Source organism: Drosophila kikkawai, chromosome 2R (assembly GCF_030179895.1).
Source record: "Drosophila kikkawai strain 14028-0561.14 chromosome 2R, DkikHiC1v2, whole genome shotgun sequence".
Taxonomy (NCBI): Eukaryota; Metazoa; Arthropoda; class Insecta; order Diptera; family Drosophilidae; genus Drosophila; species Drosophila kikkawai.
Window position 1 is genome coordinate 1603236 of NC_091729.1, and position 17576 is coordinate 1620811.

Sequence of the window (17576 nt, forward strand, 5' to 3'; positions counted from 1 at the left end):
AGTCGCATGCGACGAGCAACAGCTACACGCCAACAAAATACACAAAATGTGTATTATAATTCAAAAACTACTCCAGAAGTATGTGACGCGTGTACGCGCACAATATATCTTGGTAGAATATAATAGGAACAATTAGCGACATAAGAAAAGGAATCAGCGATATAATGGAAATATTTGAATTGAATGCGCGCGCGCGCCACTGATCGCGAGCGGAGGGTCACACTAGACCGAACGACTGGCCACACTATTCGGGCAAATCCCGCACAGGACTCTGGCCACACTGAAGCCTCGCCAGGGCCTATATAAAGCGGACCACGGCCCTGGAGTAAGCACTTAGCAGCCGACTGCGATTGGGTCGAGTTGACCTCCCCAGTAGTTAGCAGCGAAGTCACTTTTTGGGAACTCAGGTTCCTATTTATACATTGTAGTTAGGATCTCTGCTGACTTGCGAGTCCAATCTCTGACGACTTTCGAGTCCAAAACACTGCCGACTTTCGAGTCCGATTCTCTCTGCTGACTTTCGAGTCCGAAACACTGCCGACTTTCGAGTCCGATTCTCTCGGCTGACTTTCGAGTCCGAATCTGCAGACTTTCGAGTCCAAACGTCTCTGCTGACTTTCGAGTCCAAACGTCTCTGCTGACTTTCGAGTCCGAATCTGCAGACTGTCGAGTCCAAACGTCTGCTGACTTTCGAGTCCGAATCGGCAGACTTTCGAGTCCAAACGTCTCTGCTGACTTTCGAGTCCGAATCTGCAGACTTTCGAGTCCAAACGTCTTCGAGCTGACTTTCGAGTCCGAATCGGCAGACTTTCGAGTCCAAACGTCTCTGCTGACTTTCGAGTCCAAACGTCTTCGAGCTGACTTTCGAGTCCGAATCTGCTGACTTTCGAGTCCAACAAACGGCGCTGAGCTGACTGTCGAGTCCGACCTACTGGGTTCGGTTGACTTTCGAGTCCGAACGCATTCTCTCGTGGTTGACTTTCGAGTCCGAACGCATTCGCTATTGGGTGGCTTTAAAGGCCCATACCCTGGCGGGACTATCGGCATCCCCCTATCGGACAGCCGCACTCGGGACGAGGACGAATCGGAACTACGGCGTACCCCAGAATCGAGATCCGGCATGAAATTATTGAATTATTGTTATTGTACCTTTTAAGTAAATAAACATAAAGATACATTTACGGCATAATCCTCTAGCGTTCTACTCTGGGACGGGGTCGGAATCTCTTACAGCAACCACGCCTGAACCAAATTAATATATCTGCACAGACCCTGGACGTCCCGCTGACTACCCGTGGACGACAGGACGTTACAGATTGGCGCCCGAACAGGTTGAAGTGGTTGCAAGAGATCGACACCAAGAGTAATGGCTAGCAGGCAGATTTACGAGAGAGGCAGCAGCACCGTGAGCCAGAGCAACGACCACACGGTCAAGGATTGTAAGAGCAAAGCTGGAGATACAATCATGGAGAGGAGGATAAACGTGGAGATCCTGGATCAAGTGAGGAGCTGGGAAATACGGTACGATGGGAGGACCAACCCGCTGGAGTTTATCCGGAAGCTGGAAGGTTGGGCGACGGGATACGGCATCGGGCACGACCAGTTGGTGCAGACCATGCCGTTCATCCTGGAAGACGCGGCGAGCGATTGGTGGAACTGCACACCAAACAAGCTTGACAGTTGGGAGAAGGTCACGGGAGAGCTGGTGGCGTACTTCTTGCCGCGGAGGTATCAGGAGGAACTCAAGGAGCAGATCCAGCATCGGAGGCAAGGAGAGACCGAACCAACGAGAGGGTTCGCAATGGAGCTGATGCAAATGATGAGGTTTGCGGAGTATACGGCGGAGGAAAAATTGAACCGCATATACCTGAATTGCCGAAGCCAGATAAAACTATACACGAGGAGGTCGGGGTTCAAAACACTTCCCGAGTTTCTCAAACTGGCAGAGGTAGTCGAGATTATCGAAGCGGAAAGTCTCGAACAACCACAGCACAGACTCGACCAAGAGATCTGCAGAGAGTCCGACTGGGGGCCTGTTAAAAGGGACCCCAAAACCATCGGATGCTGTGAGACGGCATGGAACCGATCAGGGCACACAAGCCAGGCGGTTTCGGACCAAAGGAATGCACCAGGAAGTGGAGAAGCCAAGGTGTACCTTCGGTCAGCCGTTAGGAAAGAGGGCACCGAGGAGCTGGAGGAATCCGACATGGTGATCCAACAAGACCGGGAAGAATCGAGGCAAGAGGAAGGTGGAAGCACCACGGCGCTAGCAGGCGAGATAACGGAGCAAATAGAAGAGCAGCAGCACAAACGGGAAGAGCAGGAGGACCAAATAAAGGCGGAAATAGAGGACACGGAGCAAGCGGAGGAGCCGGTACAGGGGCCGATTAACTGGAAGGAGAAAACGACGCCAGGATGGGCATCGTGAAACAGAGACGGCACGGCTAGAGAAGCAACGGTGATAGCCAGGAGCGCACGGAGATCAACGGGTATGGTGGCATCACGGGAGGAAGAACGAAGCAAGAAACATCGGCACCAAGACAGAACGATGGGCATGACCCCGAACTGGAGAAGCGTTTTCGACCGGGGAAAGGACGTTACGGTGCGGTATCACACCTTCTCCCAAACGGGGGGGGAGTGTGACGCGTGTACGCGCACAATATATCTTGGTAGAATATAATAGGAACAATTAGCGACATAAGAAAAGGAATCAGCGATATAATGGAAATATTTGAATTGAATGCGCGCGCGCATTCAACGACTGGCCACACTATTCGGGCAAATCCCGCACAGGACTCTGGCCACACTGAAGCCTCGCCAGGGCCTATATAAAGCGGACCACGGCCCTGGAGTAAGCACTTAGCAGCCGACTGCGATTGGGTCGAGTTGACCTCCCCAGTAGTTAGCAGCGAAGTCACTTTTTGGGAACTCAGGTTCCTATTTATACATTGTAGTTAGGATCTCTGCTGACTTGCGAGTCCAATCTCTGACGACTTTCGAGTCCAAAACACTGCCGACTTTCGAGTCCGATTCTCTCTGCTGACTTTCGAGTCCGAAACACTGCCGACTTTCGAGTCCGATTCTCTCGGCTGACTTTCGAGTCCGAATCTGCAGACTTTCGAGTCCAAACGTCTCTGCTGACTTTCGAGTCCGAATCTGCAGACTTTCGAGTCCAAACGTCTCTGCTGACTTTCGAGTCCGAATCTGCAGACTGTCGAGTCCAAACGTCTGCTGACTTTCGAGTCCGAATCGGCAGACTTTCGAGTCCAAACGTCTCTGCTGACTTTCGAGTCCGAATCTGCAGACTTTCGAGTCCAAACGTCTTCGAGCTGACTTTCGAGTCCGAATCGGCAGACTTTCGAGTCCAAACGTCTCTGCTGACTTTCGAGTCCAAACGTCTTCGAGCTGACTTTCGAGTCCGAATCTGCTGACTTTCGAGTCCAACAAACGGCGCTGAGCTGACTGTCGAGTCCGACCTACTGGGTTCGGTTGACTTTCGAGTCCGAACGCATTCTCTCGTGGTTGACTTTCGAGTCCGAACGCATTCGCTATTGGGTGGCTTTAAAGGCCCATACCCTGGCGGGACTATCGGCATCCCCCTATCGGACAGCCGCACTCGGGACGAGGACGAATCGGAACTACGGCGTACCCCAGAATCGAGATCCGGCATGAAATTATTGAATTATTGTTATTGTACCTTTTAAGTAAATAAACATAAAGATACATTTACGGCATAATCCTCTAGCGTTCTACTCTGGGACGGGGTCGGAATCTCTTACAGCAACCACGCCTGAACCAAATTAATATATCTGCACAGACCCTGGACGTCCCGCTGACTACCCGTGGACGACAGGACGTTACAGATTGGCGCCCGAACAGGTTGAAGTGGTTGCAAGAGATCGACACCAAGAGTAATGGCTAGCAGGCAGATTTACGAGAGAGGCAGCAGCACCGTGAGCCAGAGCAACGACCACACGGTCAAGGATTGTAAGAGCAAAGCTGGAGATACAATCATGGAGAGGAGGATAAACGTGGAGATCCTGGATCAAGTGAGGAGCTGGGAAATACGGTACGATGGGAGGACCAACCCGCTGGAGTTTATCCGGAAGCTGGAAGGTTGGGCGACGGGATACGGCATCGGGCACGACCAGTTGGTGCAGACCATGCCGTTCATCCTGGAAGACGCGGCGAGCGATTGGTGGAACTGCACACCAAACAAGCTTGACAGTTGGGAGAAGGTCACGGGAGAGCTGGTGGCGTACTTCTTGCCGCGGAGGTATCAGGAGGAACTCAAGGAGCAGATCCAGCATCGGAGGCAAGGAGAGACCGAACCAACGAGAGGGTTCGCAATGGAGCTGATGCAAATGATGAGGTTTGCGGAGTATACGGCGGAGGAAAAATTGAACCGCATATACCTGAATTGCCGAAGCCAGATAAAACTATACACGAGGAGGTCGGGGTTCAAAACACTTCCCGAGTTTCTCAAACTGGCAGAGGTAGTCGAGATTATCGAAGCGGAAAGTCTCGAACAACCACAGCACAGACTCGACCAAGAGATCTGCAGAGAGTCCGACTGGGGGCCTGTTAAAAGGGACCCCAAAACCATCGGATGCTGTGAGACGGCATGGAACCGATCAGGGCACACAAGCCAGGCGGTTTCGGACCAAAGGAATGCACCAGGAAGTGGAGAAGCCAAGGTGTACCTTCGGTCAGCCGTTAGGAAAGAGGGCACCGAGGAGCTGGAGGAATCCGACATGGTGATCCAACAAGACCGGGAAGAATCGAGGCAAGAGGAAGGTGGAAGCACCACGGCGCTAGCAGGCGAGATAACGGAGCAAATAGAAGAGCAGCAGCAAAAACGGGAAGAGCAGGAGGACCAAATAAAGGCGGAAATAGAGGACACGGAGCAAGCGGAGGAGCCGGTACAGGGGCCGATTAACTGGAAGGAGAAAACGACGCCAGGATGGGCATCGTGGAACAGAGACGGCACGGCTAGAGAAGCAACGGTGATAGCCAGGAGCGCACGGAGATCAACGGGTATGGTGGCATCACGGGAGGAAGAACGAAGCAAGAAACATCGGCACCAAGACAGAACGATGGGCATGACCCCGAACTGGAGAAGCGTCTTCGACCGGGGAAAGGACGTTACGGTGCGGTATCACACCTTCTCCCAAACGGGGGGGGAGTGTGACGCGTGTACGCGCACAATATATCTTGGTAGAATATAATAGGAACAATTAGCGACATAAGAAAAGGAATCAGCGATATAATGGAAATATTTGAATTGAATGCGCGCGCGCGCCACTGATCGCGAGCGGAGGGTCACACTAGACCGAACGACTGGCCACACTATTCGGGCAAATCCCGCACAGGACTCTGGCCACACTGAAGCCTCGCCAGGGCCTATATAAAGCGGACCACGGCCCTGGAGTAAGCACTTAGCAGCCGACTGCGATTGGGTCGAGTTGACCTCCCCAGTAGTTAGCAGCGAAGTCACTTTTTGGGAACTCAGGTTCCTATTTATACATTGTAGTTAGGATCTCTGCTGACTTGCGAGTCCAATCTCTGACGACTTTCGAGTCCAAAACACTGCCGACTTTCGAGTCCGATTCTCTCTGCTGACTTTCGAGTCCGAAACACTGCCGACTTTCGAGTCCGATTCTCTCGGCTGACTTTCGAGTCCGAATCTGCAGACTTTCGAGTCCAAACGTCTCTGCTGACTTTCGAGTCCGAATCTGCAGACTTTCGAGTCCAAACGTCTCTGCTGACTTTCGAGTCCGAATCTGCAGACTGTCGAGTCCAAACGTCTGCTGACTTTCGAGTCCGAATCGGCAGACTTTCGAGTCCAAACGTCTCTGCTGACTTTCGAGTCCGAATCTGCAGACTTTCGAGTCCAAACGTCTTCGAGCTGACTTTCGAGTCCGAATCGGCAGACTTTCGAGTCCAAACGTCTCTGCTGACTTTCGAGTCCAAACGTCTTCGAGCTGACTTTCGAGTCCGAATCTGCTGACTTTCGAGTCCAACAAACGGCGCTGAGCTGACTGTCGAGTCCGACCTACTGGGTTCGGTTGACTTTCGAGTCCGAACGCATTCTCTCGTGGTTGACTTTCGAGTCCGAACGCATTCGCTATTGGGTGGCTTTAAAGGCCCATACCCTGGCGGGACTATCGGCATCCCCCTAACGGACAGCCGCACTCGGGACGAGGACGAATCGGAACTACGGCGTACCCCAGAATCGAGATCCGGCATGAAATTATTGAATTATTGTTATTGTACCTTTTAAGTAAATAAACATAAAGATACATTTACGGCATAATCCTCTAGCGTTCTACTCTGGGACGGGGTCGGAATCTCTTACAGCAACCACGCCTGAACCAAATAAATATATCTGCACAGACCCTGGACGTCCCGCTGACTACCCGTGGACGACAGGACGTTACAAGTATTTTTTGCCAAAGCAGCCAGATCCTCTTTTGGTCCGCTAAGTGCCCCCACGGGCATCTCCTACGCTGAAGCTCTTCGAACAGGTATGCAAAACCCTCCCCCCTCAAACTCGGTAAACGCTCAGCAGGCCCCAGGGCAGTCACAAAACAACCTGGAATCCATGATGGTGACCATGCAACAAAGTATGATGGAACTCATGTCATTTATGAAAACGACCATGCAAACGCTTGTCCAGAATCAGAATATGGTGATACAGTTGCTTGTAGCACAACAGTCGAAATAATCAATGTCTAATCTACGTATATCCACGTGGAATGCCAATGGCGTCTCACGGCATAAACTTGAACTAACACAATTCCTAAATCAAAATCACATCGACGCCATGCTACTGGTTGAAACGCACCTCACAAGCAGATACAACTTTCATATAAGAGGTTATACCTTCCACCGCACAGATCATCCAGATGGTAAAGCCCACGGCGGGACCGGCATCCTCATCAGAGAACGCATCAAACACCATTTTCACCAAAGGTTTGCAACAAATTACTTGCAAGCTACGTCCATAAAAGTGCAGTCAGGTAACGCCAACCTTTGCATTGCTGCTGTCTACTGCCCACCTCGCTTTACAATCTCTGAAGGTCATGGATTTTCATGGATTTTTACAACTCTCTTGGAGATCGATTTATAGCTGCAGGAGATTAGAACGCCAAGCATACGCATTGGGGATCCCGCCTCGTGACCCCCAAGGGAAGACAACTGTATAACGCTCTCATCAATGTGAGAAATAAGCTGGACTACGTTTCCCCTGGTAGCCCCACTTATTGGCCCGCAGACCCCAGAAATATACCCGATCTAATTGACTTCGCGGTGACAAAAAACATCCCACGCAATTTAATAAACGCCAAGGCCCTTCCAGACCTTTCTTCAGATCACTCGCCGCTGTTGATAACCCTCCTTCAAAGCCCAGAAACTACGGATCGCCCCGATAGGCTGACGTCGCACAGAACCAATTGGATGAAATACAAAAAGTATGTGAGTTCCCACATTGAGCTAGCCCCCCAGCTCAATACTGAAACCGACATCGACTCCTCCACCTCCGCACTGGAAAAGGTACTTGTGACTGCAGCCAGAATCTCAACACCACAACAGACGGATGTGCAAAAAAACAAATTCTAAACGAACCAGCAAATTGAACAGCTTATCCAAGAAAAGAGGCGTCTGCGACGGGCGTGGCAAACCAATAGATCGCCATGCTCAAAGCAACGTCTAAATGAAGCCACACGCAAACTAAGCCGGGCCCTGAAGGAAGATGCCGAAAAAGCACAATTAAGATATATTGAAAAACTCTCGCCAACCAGCACAAAGCATCCCTTATGGAGAGCTCACCCAAATTTAAGCTCACCGGCTGAAACCATCACCCGGATAAGAAAGTCATCTGGTTGCTGGGCCCGCAGCGACAAAGACAGAGCCGAAACTTTTGCCTCACATCTCCAGGGCGTTTTCCAGCCGAACCCTGCTGCAAATCCATTTGAACTGCCGCAAATCCACACCGAAACGGAATCTACTCCAGCATCATTTCGTCCGAACCAAATAACGAAGGTCATCAGGGAACTGAAGCCGAAAAAGGCTCCCGGCGATGACCTAATAACTCAAAAAATGATAATTGAACTTCCGAATTGTGCTATTGAGGTCATCTGTAAAATCTTCAATGGGATCATAAGTCTCGGCCATTACCCAACAAAATGGAAAAAATCTATAATTATAATGATACCGGAGCCCGGAAAAGACCACACGATTCCGTCATCTTACCGACCAATAAGTCTACTATCATGCTTGTCCAAGTTATTTGAAAAATGCCTACTAAAGCGCATAATTCCTTATCTGGGAGCTCACAACATTATCCCAGCTCATCAATTTGGCTTCAGAGAAAAACATGGAACTATCGAGCAAGTTAACAGAATAACATCAGAAATTCGCACAGCCTTCGAGCATCTAGAATATTGCAGCGCGATATTTCTCGACGTTTCTCAAGCATTCGACCGCGTCTGGCTCAACGGCCTCATGCACAAAATAAAAACACTTTTGCCGGTATACACACACAAATTACTTGAGTCGTATCTCTACAACAGAGTCTTCGCAGTGAGGTGCAACGCAACAACATCCGGCACCTATTCAATCGAAGCTGGAGTCCCACAAGGAAGCGCACTTGGGCCAACCCTATTTGTCCTATACACAGCGGATATCCCCACAAGCGACCAGCTAACACTATCCACTTTCGCTGACGACACTGCGATCCTCAGCCGTTCCAGATGTCCAGTCCGGGCAACAACCCAGCTCGCCAACCACCTCAAGGTAGTCGAGAAGTGGCTATCTGATTGGCGTATTAAAATAAATGAACAAAAGTGTAAGCACATAACGTTCACTCTCAACAGACAAACATGCCCCCCGCTCTACCTGAACAGCACACTGATCCCCGAAGTCAACGTGGTAACGTACCTGGGCGTCCACCTGGACAGACGCCTAACATGGCGAAGACATATTGAATGCAAGAAACTTCATCTAAAACTAAAAGCCAGCAGCCTCCACTGGCTCATAAACTCCCGATCGCCCCTGTGTCTGGACTACAAGGTCCTGCTCTACAACTCCACACTAAAGCCAATATGGACGTATGGCTCCCAGCTCTGGGGGAACGCGTGCAGTACCAATCTAGACATTATACAGCGCGCCCAATCAAAAATCCTGAGAACTATCACTGGGGCACCATGGTATATTCGCAACGAACACATCCACAGGGATCTCGGCATTCCTGCAGTTAAGAACGAAATAGAAAAACAAAAAGCGTCCTACAAGGAAAAACTCTCCACCCATCCAAATCCTTTAGCAAGGGACTTGATAGGAGTTTCCAGAAGAAGCCGCCTACTACGTAACGACCATCCAACCCAGCCATAATTAGTCAGGGCCATTTACTCTGTACCAGTCTCATGACTGCTAGTTAGGTAGTATTGTAAGATTTGATACACTTATTGTTAGTCTCATAAATGAGAAGATTCAAAAAATAAAAGCAAAGCCTAAAAAAAAAAAAAAAAAAAAAAAAAAGTGAGGATCTACTGAGTTCCCAGCCACCAAGGCATAGACGGTAACGTGACCGGGGACGAACTTGTAAAGGAAGGCGTTGGACTGGCGACTGAAAGAGCAGAAAATGTCCCTGTCTCCCTAAGAACGCTCCAAAGCGAGCTGGAGAGACGGGCTGACGCAAGGGCAAAGAGCAGGTGGAAGAGTAATTCCGCAACCTGCAGAATATCGAAAATCATGTACAAAAAGCACAACTCACCCACTACGCTCTGCATCTTCCGTGAAAGGACTGCAGAATGTTAGTGGGTATTCTAACAGATCGCTGCACATGCAGTCAAGCTGGGTATTACCGACAACGCCAAATGCCGGAAATGTTAGAGAATGTATATTTAGTACCGATTTACTTCTTAAATAAACATCCCGACGCACGTCGCGTAAAAACCCGAAAGTCCACGTGTCTTTTCTTATCGAGTGCATTTCAGCTTAAAGCTACCTTCTTCAAACAGCCTATAATTGCTATTCTTTATAATACATAAATAAATAACTTACTATTTATTAACACCCAACGATGTATAAATAAATATACCAGAAATTAAATAAATATATGTGCAACAATTTGTTAAATAAATATGATCGTGAATAAATATATAAATATGCAATAAATAAATAAATACGCAACAAATAAATAATTAAATAAATATACCATACATGCTACAGATAAATAAACAATTTTCCATACATAACTAAATATTCAGTTAATTTATTACTTTATTTTCTGTCTAATTTTCAGAGGGAGATGGTGTGACCCATGCCGCGCAAAATAGGAATAAAAATAGAAATAAGGAGTAGAAACCACGTGAAATAAATGAAGATAACAAGGGATAAGGGAAAATAGACTACGATAATGGATAAGGATAAACAAGGGAAGGTAATAAACAAACAAAAGAAGAGAAGCGAACGATTAAATTCAAATTCAAAAGTCCGCGCGCGCGCTCCATCTCGCACGGGCATACTGGACCGCGCCAGAGCCGGCCACAATAAGCCGGGCAAATCCAGCATAGGCGATTGGACGCACTGGACCACGCCACGGCCTATATAAAGCGGGTCACAGCCCAGAGAAATCACTTAGCAGTCGATTGCGTTCGGGTCGAGTTAAGCCCTCCAGTAATCAACCGCAAAGTCACTTTTTCGCGAACAAGTTAACCCAGGTACATTGTAGTTAGTCCCCGTAGTTTCCCCGCTAACACCTCTAACCATAAACCGATAACCCTGAATGTAACCATTACGTTGAATAAAGGATTTCGCATCCAAGATGATTCCAAAAGCCACCTTCACCAGGAAAACCCAATGATCTGCACAAAACTACTTTGACAACATGAAAACGACAGACTATTTTAATAAAATTTGTATTTCCATGTGTTCTTCTTGTAATCCTTGCACGGATTGGTGACTAAAATGGTGCCAATCCGCCATTTCCACAACCAGATGCCACCACCTCGCCACCGCAGAACCACTGTGAAATGTGTTCGGCAGCCATTGTTCGCCTTCCTGCGGAACAAGCCTCCCATCATGACAAAAAAACCAATATACAACAAATACCTATGCCTTGACCAACCCCCAGGTCATAGGTGGAGTTGCAGACCGTACAATAGGCCTCGCAAGCCACCGTTCGTGGGGGCTGGATGGCCTGACAAGCCGTTGTTTTCCCTCTAGTCTTATTTGTTTTGTTGGGCGCCATATTGTAACGGAACTACATTCTACTCCTGGGCAACGCTGGGCTAGCTCAGGATGCCCAGGGCGGGTTCGACCCGATGCCCACAGTCCGCACAATTTGATACCGAAAATATTGGACGTCTCGGAACTATCACCACTATCAAAAACTCACATCACTAAGAAGCAAAACAAAAATAAACAATCAAAACGATTTTGAGAAAACATTTTTGGGACGGAATTGTTGGCTTTGATGGATCCGCCATGACGCACCAACCCCCAAGTACCCCTTTCCTACCTCGGGTCCCTGCTGGAGCTCCAATATGTTAGAAACCACATGGGTGGGTCAATTCGATGTTTTAATCTTGTTCGGAAAATTTACAGCACTTGTGTTGTTCTAATCTCGGACCTGTTTTCGGATACGCGGAAGACAAGACTTACTTGCAGGAGAAGCGGCGCTGTTTTGATCGCGGCCAGTATGGGCGACAGCGCGGCGGCTGACTGCTACAGCCAGTTTTAGGTGGCTGCTGGCTTTTGTGCCTACCAAGGCGGCGGCGAGTGCCAAGGAAATAAAATAATGGTCACTTAGGTTAAGGCCGGCCGGTTTACGGCGGCGGTCTCCCGGAACGGACTCGCCAGCTTTCCGTAGTCCTCCCGGTAGATATCAGCCCGTTGGCGGCTGGCGACGGCACGGTGGCTTCCAGATTGAGTTAAAACACCTATACAACAAAAATATATATATATATATATTGTGTCCAATGATTATGTCCCGGCCACGCAGGAAGGAAACTTTCTTGAGCAACTTTTTTTTCTTGTTTTATTTTACTTCTCAGGTTTTTCTTTCTTTTTTCCTTTCCCAGATTTTTTGTGCTGCTGACCGCCTTGCTTCTCGCTAACCTTTTGCCATGCCTCCCTTCTGCCTCCCTGTACAATCTCGGTCCGTTGCCCGAGTTCCCACTTCGGTAAGCCGTTCTTTGGCGCTCAGGGCAACGGTCGAGTCCAACGGTAAAAACCCTGTTTCCTGTTCGCTTAATTTAAAACGGCAGTCAAGTTAGCAAAAGTTTAAATATTTTGGCTTTTTACAACTTAAACTTCGAACGACTTTTTGAAAAGAACAATGGATTCCGCATTTCCTTCTAAACAAATCAGAAGTCGCAGTCAACCATATTCTTAAATCAAAAAGTAAAAAAATTAAAAATAAATTAGTCGCCTTTTTTCCATTTTTTGTCATGCAGAAAATTGTGGAAAAAATGGATACCTGACAGCGATTTACCTATACAAGCCCAAACCAAAGTGCCGTTTTTTTCGGTTCTTTAATAGTTTATGAATGTATCTGTAGCAAGCAGCCCCACTAACCATATTCTTAAATCAAAAAGTAAAAAAATTAAAAATAAATTAGTCGCCTTTTTTCCATTTTTTGTCATGCAGAAAATTGTGGAAAAAATGGATACCTGACAGCAATTTACCTATACAAGCCCAAACCAAAGGGCCGTTTTTTTCGGTTCTTTAATTGTTTATGAATGTATCTGTAGCAAGCAGCCACACTAACCGATTGTAGAAGACAGTCACACTACCCTATACATTGACACATTTATTGTACACATACACACTTAGTTATAAGCATACACCAATACACTCAAGAAATAGGCTAAGGAGAGAATGGAAGACTGAATAAAGAACACTTCGTTTGCGACCACTGAAGAGAACAGTAACGTGCCTCCTACATAGTATCTATCATTTAAAGTAAAAACCATGACCATTGGTTTTATGGTTTTTGTGTAATATTACCTGAAAGTTCAACTTTGAATGCTCATATCTTCTACAAAAAAATCTTAAAATTGATTTTATTGCAGATTTTAAATCCTTGGGAAGTTTCCTGTCGAATAAGTAAGGTTAAATTTGCGTCGTTGCGAACATGACTTTTTCGATTTACGTAACGCTAATTGTTTGAGAGGCGCTACTGTGCGCCGTAGAAACTTCGTTAAGGACCATATGTCAAGTCCATCAGGATCTGATCCGGCCGTTTTGGGGAAAAGAGGAAGAACAGAATACGAAAGCTGTTCCAAACTTCTTTCCGCGTCAGTTAACAGTGCCACTACCTCGGAAGAGCTCGAGTCCAAACCAGGGACCGTAAAAAATGATTTTTTTTTATTATTCAAATGTAAAAATCGACACAATTTATGATTTTTTTCTACTATCATCAAAGATAATCATTATTTTATGTTAGCATCGACCTATATTTGTAAGCATTCGTAATTGCAGACTTGAGGTCTCAGTCGGCTTCGATTTTATAAAAATCAAAGGCTCGACTGCAGCTAAAAACAACAAAAAGAACTTGTCAATAGACAAGTAGCAGCTGTGGTGACGTTTCGTTGGCGCTACCCAACTCATCAGATTTTTTTTTTTGTTTTTTATAAAAAAAAAAACTCAACCGTAGTTCTCGGGTTCCGTGTTAGATTTTTCGCCGTTATTATTCATAATCTTGTATAATGAACGCAAAGCTACCCTACAGTACAAATTTTGTAATTTTTAGTAATTTTTCTATTTTTTCGAATATTTCTTGTAAAAAAAATAAAAAAAATTATCGAACAGAAAACGCCACTATTTCTGAAAAATCTTCGTCTGTACTTTGAAGTCCAGTACTGCCAACAGGAATTTTTTACTTTCTGTTTTCCCATTACCACCGAAAACTTATTTTTCTGTTCAGACTCTTCGAATTAATTATTTTCGGTCGCTTCCATATATTTATTTCGCTTCATTTCACTTCTAAGTGGCGTTTCAAATTACACACGTAGTTGCCATGGAACATTAAATGACAAATTTTACACTCCGAAACATTACATTCCACGTTGAATGTAAAGAAATTACGATGAATATATCTGAAAATTAGCAACTGAAGTTTTCACTAATTTGATGTTGTTTTTGTTTTTTGATTTCGAATACTATTACGCATATACGTAAAAAAAAATTTTTTTTTCTTTTCATATTTTATTTACAATCTGTCTTGTGACAATTGAAATATCTTCGTCCTTATATTGTCCACAATCCCCAAGGATAAGATTTTGGGTTTAAGTTTTATTATTTAGTTTTATTAAATTGAAGCAGCCATGGTGCCGCTTCAATGTTCCAAGAGTATCTTTTAATATATTTTGAGTATCTATTTGGAGCAGCGATGGTACCGCTCCAATGCTCAAAGAGTTTATGATTTATACAAAGTTCCTTAAGTTATAATGTAAGCTAAGTCTCGTAGCTGCGCTGCCCGCAGGCGGCGGCAGAGAGACGGCTGTGTATATATATTCTTATGTATAAGGGAATGTACTTATGTACATTGGCTATGCGCTCACAAGTGGAGGCGATACAAATATGTCGACACTAGCACTTTTTGAGTGCAGGCTAAGCCTTAGCGATCGGTTCATATATCGGCCACTCATGGTTTATGACCGGGACTTTGAATTGTGTAAACACTGCAACATTGTATTACAGTGCGCACTCTTTAATTACTCTGGGTACAGTGCGTATTCGATATGTGCGCATACTACATCTCCCTCCTTTTGAAAAATAACGTAACCTAGTGAAGTTATTTTATACTAAGGTTTATAATTAATACACTTTTAATTGGTTTTGCTATTTTTTTTTTTTGTTTTAGTTTTGTTTGAATTTTTTTTTTTTTTTTTGTGTATTGTGTAAGGCTGCAAACATAGTGCGCGCTGAGACGAAAATGAAGACGAATTGCTTGCGATGCGAGTAAGCTAATAGGTTGCATAGTGCAAGAATTTGTTGCGATTTTGTGATGTTCACCCAATTAATTTGGGAAGAAAAGAGTTCGGAGAATTTCATCATTTATTTAATGAGCTGCGACAAGATGAGAAAAAATTTGTGGACTATACCAGAATGAAAATCACCACATTTGATTACATTCTCTTAAAAATTGAACCGCTAATTATTAAAAATTGGACAAATTTAAATAAAAATTATTTTAAATTTTCATTAGTTACATTATTTTTTTTTTATTAACTTAAAAAAATCTCAAGAAGTTGAAATTTTCCCCTAAAAATTCCAGTTTTTCCCCTAAAATGTAAAAAAAAGAAGAACAACTCAAGATAGCAAGCGATTCGTCTTCAAAAACAGTACTGCTCCGTTTCGTCTTCGTCTCAGCGCGCACTATGTTTGTAGCCTAAGTGTATTTATGTGTATTTAGGTATGGCCATACTAAATGCAAATTATGAAATAAAGATTTTTAACCTATCCTTATGAACTGTTTGTGTCTTACGTTTATCATTGGCTATTACTATATTATCTCTAGCACCTATTTCCGTTACTACGTATGGACCGGTGTATTTAACATCTAACTTATGACCTGTTTCGTTTTTTAACAAAACTTGGTCGCCTACTGATATATCTATATCGTTTATACTATGATCGTATTATAATTTATTCCTATTCTTACTGGTGTCTAACATAACCCTAGCTCTTTTATAAGCTAGTTCTAATCTATACTTAGATTCCTTAGCATAGTCATCTATATCAGCGATGGGCACGAGATCTAACGGTTTAAGCAGCAGCTCGCAGAAAAAAAAAAACAACAACCCCCAGCGTTGTGAACCGTCGCACCCACGCGACACACAGAATGTGCGAGCCGAGAAAATACACTGACAAAAACTTTTTGAGTAGATCAATATCTTCGGCCATTTTTGCGTGCATTTATGTCCGCCTTTATGGCTTTAGCGACAGTATTAGCATTTTTATTCGGAATTGGTATTGCAACTAAATACTTAGTTAGATCACATATTAAAGTGACTGCATACTCGTTTCCATTTTCCGATTTTGGTAGTGGTCCGATGGTATCCACTATCACTCTGTCGAATGCATGTGTTGGTGTATCTGTGATTGTAAGAGGGGTCTTAGTGTGCTTTGTTATTTTAGATTTCTGGCATTTCGGACATTTCCTTATGTACTCTTTTATGTCTTTGGACATTTTTTTCCAGTAGTAGTGTCTCTGGACCTTGGCCAAGGTTTTTGTAATGCCTGTGTGACCTCCTTGTATTGGATCATCATGGAATGTAGACAAGATTGCTTCTTTTTCTGTATCTTTTGATACTAGGGTCACCGGGTTGAGTAGCGCTACTCTTAATGTCTTCAATATTGCTCATTAATTTGAATTTATCTATTGATATTTTATCAAAGATATTTTCCCACGGTGCCACTTTGAGTTGGCTGATATTATGTATACCGGCTTGCATTTCAAGCCTTTGGAAAAATTGACCTAAGTCGATAACTCCATTAGTATATAAATCGCTAACTTGATATCTTGCAATAATTTTCTTGCCATTTTTAAATAAACATAACATATCTTTTATATGCAAGGTCACTACTTTACGTACTTCGTCATTGTATATGACGTCGTAAACGTTGGGCTTAGAAGCTTTATTTAAAGATTGCATTGGCAATTCTTTTTCTTGATGTTCCGCGCGGAATTTTTGTCTACTTTGAAATCTCGTAGTGACTTTATTTATGGATCCAGTTATATTCTGTAGTTCTTTGATGGTTATTCTTGATAACGCATCAGCTACATAATTGTCTTTGCCCTTCAGGTATTCTACCGTAAAATCGAATTCCTCTAACTCAAGCCTCATACGTGTTAATTTGGAACTTGGATTTACCATTGAAAACAAATAGGTTAATGGTCTATGATCCGTTTTAATTGTGAAATGATTGCCATAAATATATGGTCGAAAATGTTTTATAGCCCAGTGAATAGCAGCTAATTCCTGCTCAGTAGTACTCTTGTTACTTTCTCCTTTAGTAAAGGATCTTGATGCGTATGCAATTGGAAGTTGGAGTCCGTTATGGTTTTGAGTTAAAACCGCTCCACACGCTTGTTTACTTGCATCAGTTATTATGCAGAATTCTTTTTAAAAATCTGGATATTGTAACAAGGTTGGATTTATAAGTGCCTTTTTAAGATGATCGAAGGCATTCTGGCATTCCGATGTCTATTCGAATTTTACATCTTTTTTGCATAACCTAGTTATGCGCCTATAGTAATTGCAAAATGCAACGAATCGTCTAGCGCTGTCCGCGTCATGTGTGACTGGATAGTTTTTTATTACGTCATATTTCTTATCGTCAGGCAAGATTCCTTTATCAGTGCATTTATGTCCCAAAAATGTGACTTCATGCATGAAAAATGAACATTTTTCAGGGTGTAACTTTAGGTTGTGTTTCCTACATGTCTCAAAAACATCAGTTAGGTTCTTAAGCATATGTTTTTCGGAACATCCTATGACTATTAAGTCATCCATATAAAGAAATGCTTGTGACGGTTCTAATCCTGAGAAAGCAATAGTCAT

At 44.6% G+C, this 17576-nt stretch overlaps 1 protein-coding gene across 8 annotated transcripts in view; it reads right to left on the reverse strand.

Annotated features, from left to right (window-relative positions):
* The window catches only part of LOC121502033 (transcriptional regulator ATRX homolog), a 530985-nt gene that overhangs the window by 344156 nt on the left and 169253 nt on the right, over positions 1-17576 (reverse strand). The window lies entirely within an intron of this gene.